General features: G+C 43.4%; 1 long non-coding RNA gene across 1 annotated transcript; it reads left to right on the top strand.

Annotated features, from left to right (window-relative positions):
- The first annotated feature begins 714 nt into the window (after window positions 1-714).
- LOC146402911 (uncharacterized) lies at window positions 715-6,418 on the top strand. The gene is made up of 4 exons (XR_014808663.1): window positions 715-851; window positions 3,348-3,441; window positions 5,411-5,520; window positions 6,139-6,418. It is a non-coding gene; the product is annotated as an uncharacterized LOC146402911 (long non-coding RNA).
- The last annotated feature ends 209 nt before the right edge of the window (window positions 6,419-6,627 follow it).

The following is a 6,627-nucleotide window of genomic DNA, read 5'->3' as shown; positions in this document are numbered from 1 at the left end:
TTTGCTTTTTTCCTACAAATAAGAACAGGAAGCACAGAAGGGCTTTTGTACCTGCGTGTGGAGGGGGGGGGTCGCAGAAGCTCCTGCTCAATTTCAAAAGCAGATTTTATTCAGGAACTATTACAATAGGAGAAAGGGAACCTCAGGATAGAACTAGGCTCCGTTTGGAATATCAGGGTAAGTGAGGATTTACTGTGAAGGAGTGGGGGTGTCAGTCCACAGATGGAAAATTCCTAAGGAGGTGGGATGATTCTTGCTAAATTGACCTGATGGGATACTTGCTGAAAATAGGACAAAGTGATCACATATCATTGGGAGATGGCGGAGGAGGACAGATTTCACCAGATTTTGAGGGTGATCAGATATCAAAAAGGTAGGGGATTCTCTCTAAAATGACATAGCAGAATTCTTGCTAAAAATGGTTGGAGTGTCATGTCGTGTGTCCCCCCCCCCCCCCCGCCCCCCAACCGGCCCCAGCAAATTCAAGGCCTACCTAAGAAGAGGGTTTAGAGGAATCTGACTAAAGGTTGGTCAAGGAGGGAGTCTGTCAGGCTGAGGCATGAGAAATAAAACACTGCCTGCCATATCAGTAAACAAAGGATCTCTGTCACCATTTGCAGCCAACCCTGAAGGTGAGCCCTGAGGGAACGCAGGATGGAAATATACCTGCCACCTGGCAGTCTGCAGCTGCACTCGAACCAGCAACTACCCTGCCCCCCCCAAATGGTGCAGCCTGAGGAGAAAGGATACTGGCCCCAGATCGCAGAGGTGCCTGTCAAAGAATGATTTCAGTGAGTCCAGATTATTGCATCTTTCCGTAGGTAGAAAGGAGCTACATTCCTTTACCTAAGGTATCTAGTTTTATTAACAGTAATCATTTGTTTTGACTCCCTGGTGTTGCAAAAAACACCTTTATATCCTGGCTTCCCCGCTTCCTCTTAAGAACAGTTTTCTCAACATTATCTGAGAGGCTGTCTCTGGGACTTGAAGTCCTAAGAATATCTGCCGAGAAAAATGTAACTCTCAACTTTTAGACTGTGCGTTTTTTTTTTTTTTCTTTCAGTTGACAGGCAGAAGAAAAGCCACTTGGGTAGTCAAAACCCAATTCTATGTTAGGCTTAGGAGTTTGGTCTCCTTGGTAGCTTGTATAATACACACACCCACCTTCCTTTTTTTTTAAGAAAGAGGCTCTGAACACCATCGGGTGCAATAAAATCAAGGAGTCTTTGACAGGAGGGTCACATCCCCTCCAGAAATACTCAAAACCATAATCAAGAAACCTCACACTGGGCGGGCCCCTGGTGCCTTTGTGAACTGCCTTTCAATCCCGCAAACCTCAGCGCCTAAATTACCAGTGAATGTTATCTGAATACAGATTGTCCCTAAAGTCCCTAATTTTATTGCATTGACTGAGGCTTTAGAAAGTTTGTTGTTGGAAAGGGAAGCATTTGTGCCTCAAGTACAGGAAATCACCAAACAATTAACTTCCAGGGACTCGTGCAGCCTGGGTCAAAGGCCTCAGCATGATTGCCTTTGTTTCTTGTCACGCTATTGAGGAAACCGTTTTGCAGGCCAGAATCTTGGCTTCCATGTGTTGTTTTGAGTCAGTGGAGTCAGCTGTGAGACCTCAAACAGTGCTAACTATCTATCGTAGAATATGAAGGTAGCAGTCTGCGGTCTGCCAAGGGGATGGGATGTTTTCAGAGGGGTAGAAAGTCTTCTCAAAATACACTGTAATTTGGATATTCAGAGGTGGGAAGGGCCACTTCTACAGACCAGAATGAAACTAGTGTGGGAAGAAGAGGGAAAGGAACATAGTTATTATATTTTGTGGCCAGGGAAGACAAATCCCTTGGAGACAGAGAAGTTGGTGTGTGTTGAGCCCAAGGTCAGGCTTAGGAGTAGGCAGAGGCCATTGAAGGGCAAAGAGAAAGACTTCTTTGAACACAGAATATGCCTCAGAGATAAGTGCCCAGAGGAAAAATAGAGTGAGATGACAGCAAGAATGAACTTCCTCAATATCACAGTATTTTCCAAGAAGTCCTTTTGGATGGGTCATTTTGCTAGGTGAAGGAAACTGTAGTCCTACTCTGGGTCAATATTATACATCTATTAAGAAAAGGACAATTGGGCGTTCCCGTTGTGGCACAGTGGTTAACGCATCCGACTAGGAACCATGAGGTTGCGGGTTCGGTCCCTGCCCTTGCTCAGTGGGTTAAGGATCTGGCGTTGCCGTGAGCTGACGCAGCTCAGATCCCGAGTTGCTGTGGCTCAGGCGTAGGCCGGTGGCTACAGCTCCGATTCGACCCCTAGCCTGGCAACCTCCATATGCTGCGGGAAGCGGCCCTAGAAAAGGCAAAAAGACAAAAAAAAAAAAAAAAAAAAAAAAAAGGACAATTGATTATTATCATTTTTAATGAAAAAGGCAATAGGAGCTAAGAGCACAGGTTTGAGATTAGGTGGTTCTGGGTAGAAATCCTGGTTCGATTACATACTAGGTCACTACGGATAAGTTACTTCTGTGGTATCATTTTCCTCCCTGAAAAATGAGAATGATGCCTCATTCATTCCAAAATAATTTCTGAGCAACGAAGGGGAGAAAAAAAATATTTTCCCTCTTCTATCCATCTTAGGTTCATTAGCTGGGGCTCTATAAATTATAGAGTGACAAAAGACAGATTAAGAAGAGAAAAATAAGCAGAAATTTATTAACAAGGTGTGAGAGCCTCAGCTGAGTAACTTCAAGGAATGCTTAGGACTTGGGCTTACTATTATTATTATTATTATTTTGTCTTTTCTGTCTTTTTAGGACAGCACCCAAGGCATATGGAGGTCCCCAGGCTAGGGGTCTAATTGGAATTGTTGCCGCTGGGTTATACCACAACCACAGCCACACCAGATCCGAGCTGTGTCTGGGACCTACACCATAGCTCACGGCAACTTAACGCACTCAGCGAGGCCAGGGATCGAACCCGCAACCTCATGGTTCCTAGTCGGATTTCTTTCCACTGCGCCACGATGGGAACTCCAGAACTTGGGCTTATGTATCATCTTAACAAAAGAAAAATAAATGAAGTATTAGCCAAGTGACAAAAGAAAAGGGCTTTGAATTTCTGGGGGAGGCAAACATATAGAGGAACTAAATGGAAGACAAAGGCTGATTAGTAAAGTTAGTAGATTCCTCTGGTGCCATCTCTGGGCTATTAAGCATCTAGAGCTGTCTTCAGTGATCAACTTGTGTCCTTCCTGGTAGAGAGGAGAGGGGAAATACTTTTACAAATTTGCATCCTGCTTTTAGGCAAATAGGAAGAGGATGGAGAGTTTTACCTGTATCTGCTTCTTTTCAGTTGCTTTCAGCCAAAAGAATTATTCTGCCAAAGTGGCTTATTTTAAGGCGGCATATTTTTGGTACCCTTCAGCAGCTACTTTGTGAACATTCAAGTAAGTTCCCTACTTTAGAGATGCTTACATCCCGGTTGGCGGGGAGCGGGTAGAGGGAGAGTAAAATAATACATAAGAAAATAAAAAAGAAGATGATATTAGAATGTGATAGATACTGTGGAGGAAACATAGTTTTAAGTGTATGGATTTTGTAGTTAGTCTGCCTGTGTTCAAATACTGACTCTGCCAATTACCAGCTGTGAGACCTTCACCTGGTACTCAATCTCTGTGCTTCCATTACTTCATCTGTAAATGCAGATAATAATAGTATCTATTTATTTATTTATTTATTTTTGTATTTTTGCCATTTCTTGGGCCACTCCTGCAGCATATGGAGCTTCCCAGGCTAGGGGTCGAATTGGAGCTGTAGCCGCTGGCCTATGCCAGAGCCACAGCAATATGGGATCTGAGCCACATCTGCAACCTACACCACAGCTCGTGGCAACACCAGATCCTTAACCCACTGAGCGAGGCCAGGGACCAAACCCGCAACCTCATGGTTCCTAGTTGGATTCGCTAATCACAGAGCCATGACGGGAACTCCGTACCTACTTTATAATCGAATGGGGTTATCGCGAGTCTAAATAAATCAGTCCATGTAAAGTGCTTACAACTATGTCTGTCACACGGTAAGTGCATAATAAAAGCTACCTACTAATACCATGAACGAATAAATGGGGAGTTATAACACTAATTTGGGAGGGTGTTGCTTAAGATAAGATAGTCAGCGAAGGATTCTCCAACAATTTTTAAGCTGTCACCCAAAGGACGTAAAGGAACCAGTCATGATTAGAGTATTTCAGGAAGAGGGAAAATCTAAATGCAAAGATGCTAAGGCAGGAAGAAGCTCTGCATACCTGAAGAAGAGAAACATGATCTATATGGTATAAAACACAATGAGCAAGAGAGAAAGGTGCATTGTATTCATTTTCTCTTGCTATGTAGCAAATTACAACAAACTTAAAACAATGCCCATTTAAAAGTCCACTATTCTGTAATTCAGAAGTGGAAGTGGGCTCAGCTGAACTCTCTGCTTAGGGTCTCACAAGGCTGAAATCAAGGGGTTGGCCAGGCAGGGCGCATGCATGGAGGCTTGCGGGGGAGAATCCATTTCCAGACTCATTCCGGTAATTGACAGAATTCAGTACCTTGTAGATATAGAGCTGGAGCCCCCACTTGATGGCTGTCAGCTGGGGGTGTTCTCAGCTTTTACAGGCTGCCTGCCTTCTTTGGCTTGTGCCTTCTTCCTCCATCTTCAAGGCCAGCAAAGACTGGTCAAGTCTTTCTCGTGTTTTGAATTGCTTTTTTGCCTCTTACTTTACTTATTTATTTTTTATCTTTTTAGGTTCGCACCTGTGTCACATGGAGGTTCTCAGGCTAGGGGTTGAATTGCAGTTGTAGGCGCTGCCTATACCATAGCTATAGCAACTCAGGATCTGAGCCATGTCTGCAACCTACACCACAGCTCATGGCAATGCCAGATCCTTAACCCACTGAGCAAGGCCAGGGATCGAACCTGCGTCCACATGGATCCTAGTCAGATTCGTTTCCGCTGAGCCACGACAGGAACTCCCCTGTCTCTTACTTTTAAGGGCTCAGATAATCTCCCCTTTGCCATATAACAAAACATCATCACAGGAGTAACACCAGGGCTGAGGATCATGGGTGCGAGAAATCTGCCTACCGCATCAGGGTATGAGTTGGTGTAGCCCTGAGCCACATCATAGGAAGGTTTATAGGACAGATAGGGGAGGTTGATATTATTCTGGAAGCTAAAAGAAACCCTTTAGATTTCAAGCTGAGAGTCACAATCTGATTTATATTTTCAAAAGTTCATTCTGGTTGCCTGTGAAGAATGGACAGTAGAGATTGTGAGTAGAGGCGGAGAGGATGGCTGTCCAGATGTGAGATAACGTACCTGGACTAAGACAGTGAAGGTGGTAAGCACAGATGGATTTTTGTTCTTTAGATGCGGTCAAAGATGTTACTGATCAAAGCAGACGTACGCGACATGGAAAAGGAAATAATCAGCTTGAAGAATGGTGGTGCCATTACTGACATGGGAAAGGAGGAGCAATAGTAAGTTCCGGGCAGGGAACGGGCTTGTCAATTACCAGTTCTGTTTGACATGCATAATAAGAACCCAAGACTTTTCCCTGGTTTTTCTGCTTTCACTCTTGCCCAATTCCCCCCACCCCACCGCCCCCCACAACCCCAGCCTGCCTCCTCCACTAAGTGATTCTTTTAAAACTTAAGTCATATTATATAACTTGCCTGCTCTCAATCTCCAAATGGCAGCACCACAAGAGTAAAAGAGTTTTTATCAGTTTACAGAGCTGTACGCAGCCTGACCCCTGGCTTACCTCTTCAGCGTCATTTCCCAGCATTCTTCTCTTTTCTGTCATCCTTCAGCCACTCTGGCTTTCTTCCTGTTCCTCAAATTTGGCAAACCTCTTCTGAGCTTTCAAAATTCCATTTTTTGTAGATCCGAGAAGGCTCACTCCCTCATTTTATTTAGGTTTCTGAAAAATGTCTCCTCCATAGGCCATCTTGACTCTAATTTATAGAAAATAGCAATAGTGTCACTTTAACTCTTTGTCCTACTATAATTTTCTTAAAAACACCTGTCAATATGTAACTTTATAATTTAAGTTTCTTTCTTTTCTTTTTTTTTTTTTTTTTTGGCCACTCCTGCAGGATACAGAAGTTCCCGGACCAGGGATCAAACCTGAGCCACCACAGCGACAGTGCTGAGTCCTTAACCCCTGGCTACCAGGAAACTCCCAAGTTTCTTATGTTTCTCTCACAAGTTTCACCAACAGAGCTTTCAAAATTTGGCCAATTGTATCTATAAAAAGTTGTGTGTATCAGTGAGTTTTAATATGCCTTTCTCTTACTGTGAATGAAGTTGAAAAGTTTTACGCAAATTTGTTTTTTCTTCATTTTAAAATATTAAAGATTATATGTCTTGCTCTAAGTATGTGTCTTAGTCTGCTTGGGCTGTCATAACAAAAATACCATAGATTGGGTGGCTTAAACAGCAAACATTCATTTCTCACAATTCTGGAGGCTGGGAAGTCCAAGATCAAGGCATTGGCAGACCCAGTGTCTGGTGAGAGCTGCTTCCTGGTTCATAGACAGCTTTCTTTTTTTTTTTTCTTTTTTTTTTTTTTTTTTGTCTTTTTG

Source organism: Sus scrofa, chromosome 6 (genome assembly GCF_054392235.1).
Source record: "Sus scrofa isolate SSC_HxYL_T2T_F1_AM1 chromosome 6, Sscrofa_HxYL_maternal_Yorkshire_Landrace_v2.0, whole genome shotgun sequence".
Lineage (NCBI taxonomy): Eukaryota > Metazoa > Chordata > Mammalia > Artiodactyla > Suidae > Sus > Sus scrofa.
This window is presented reverse-complemented; position numbering and strand designations above follow the sequence as displayed.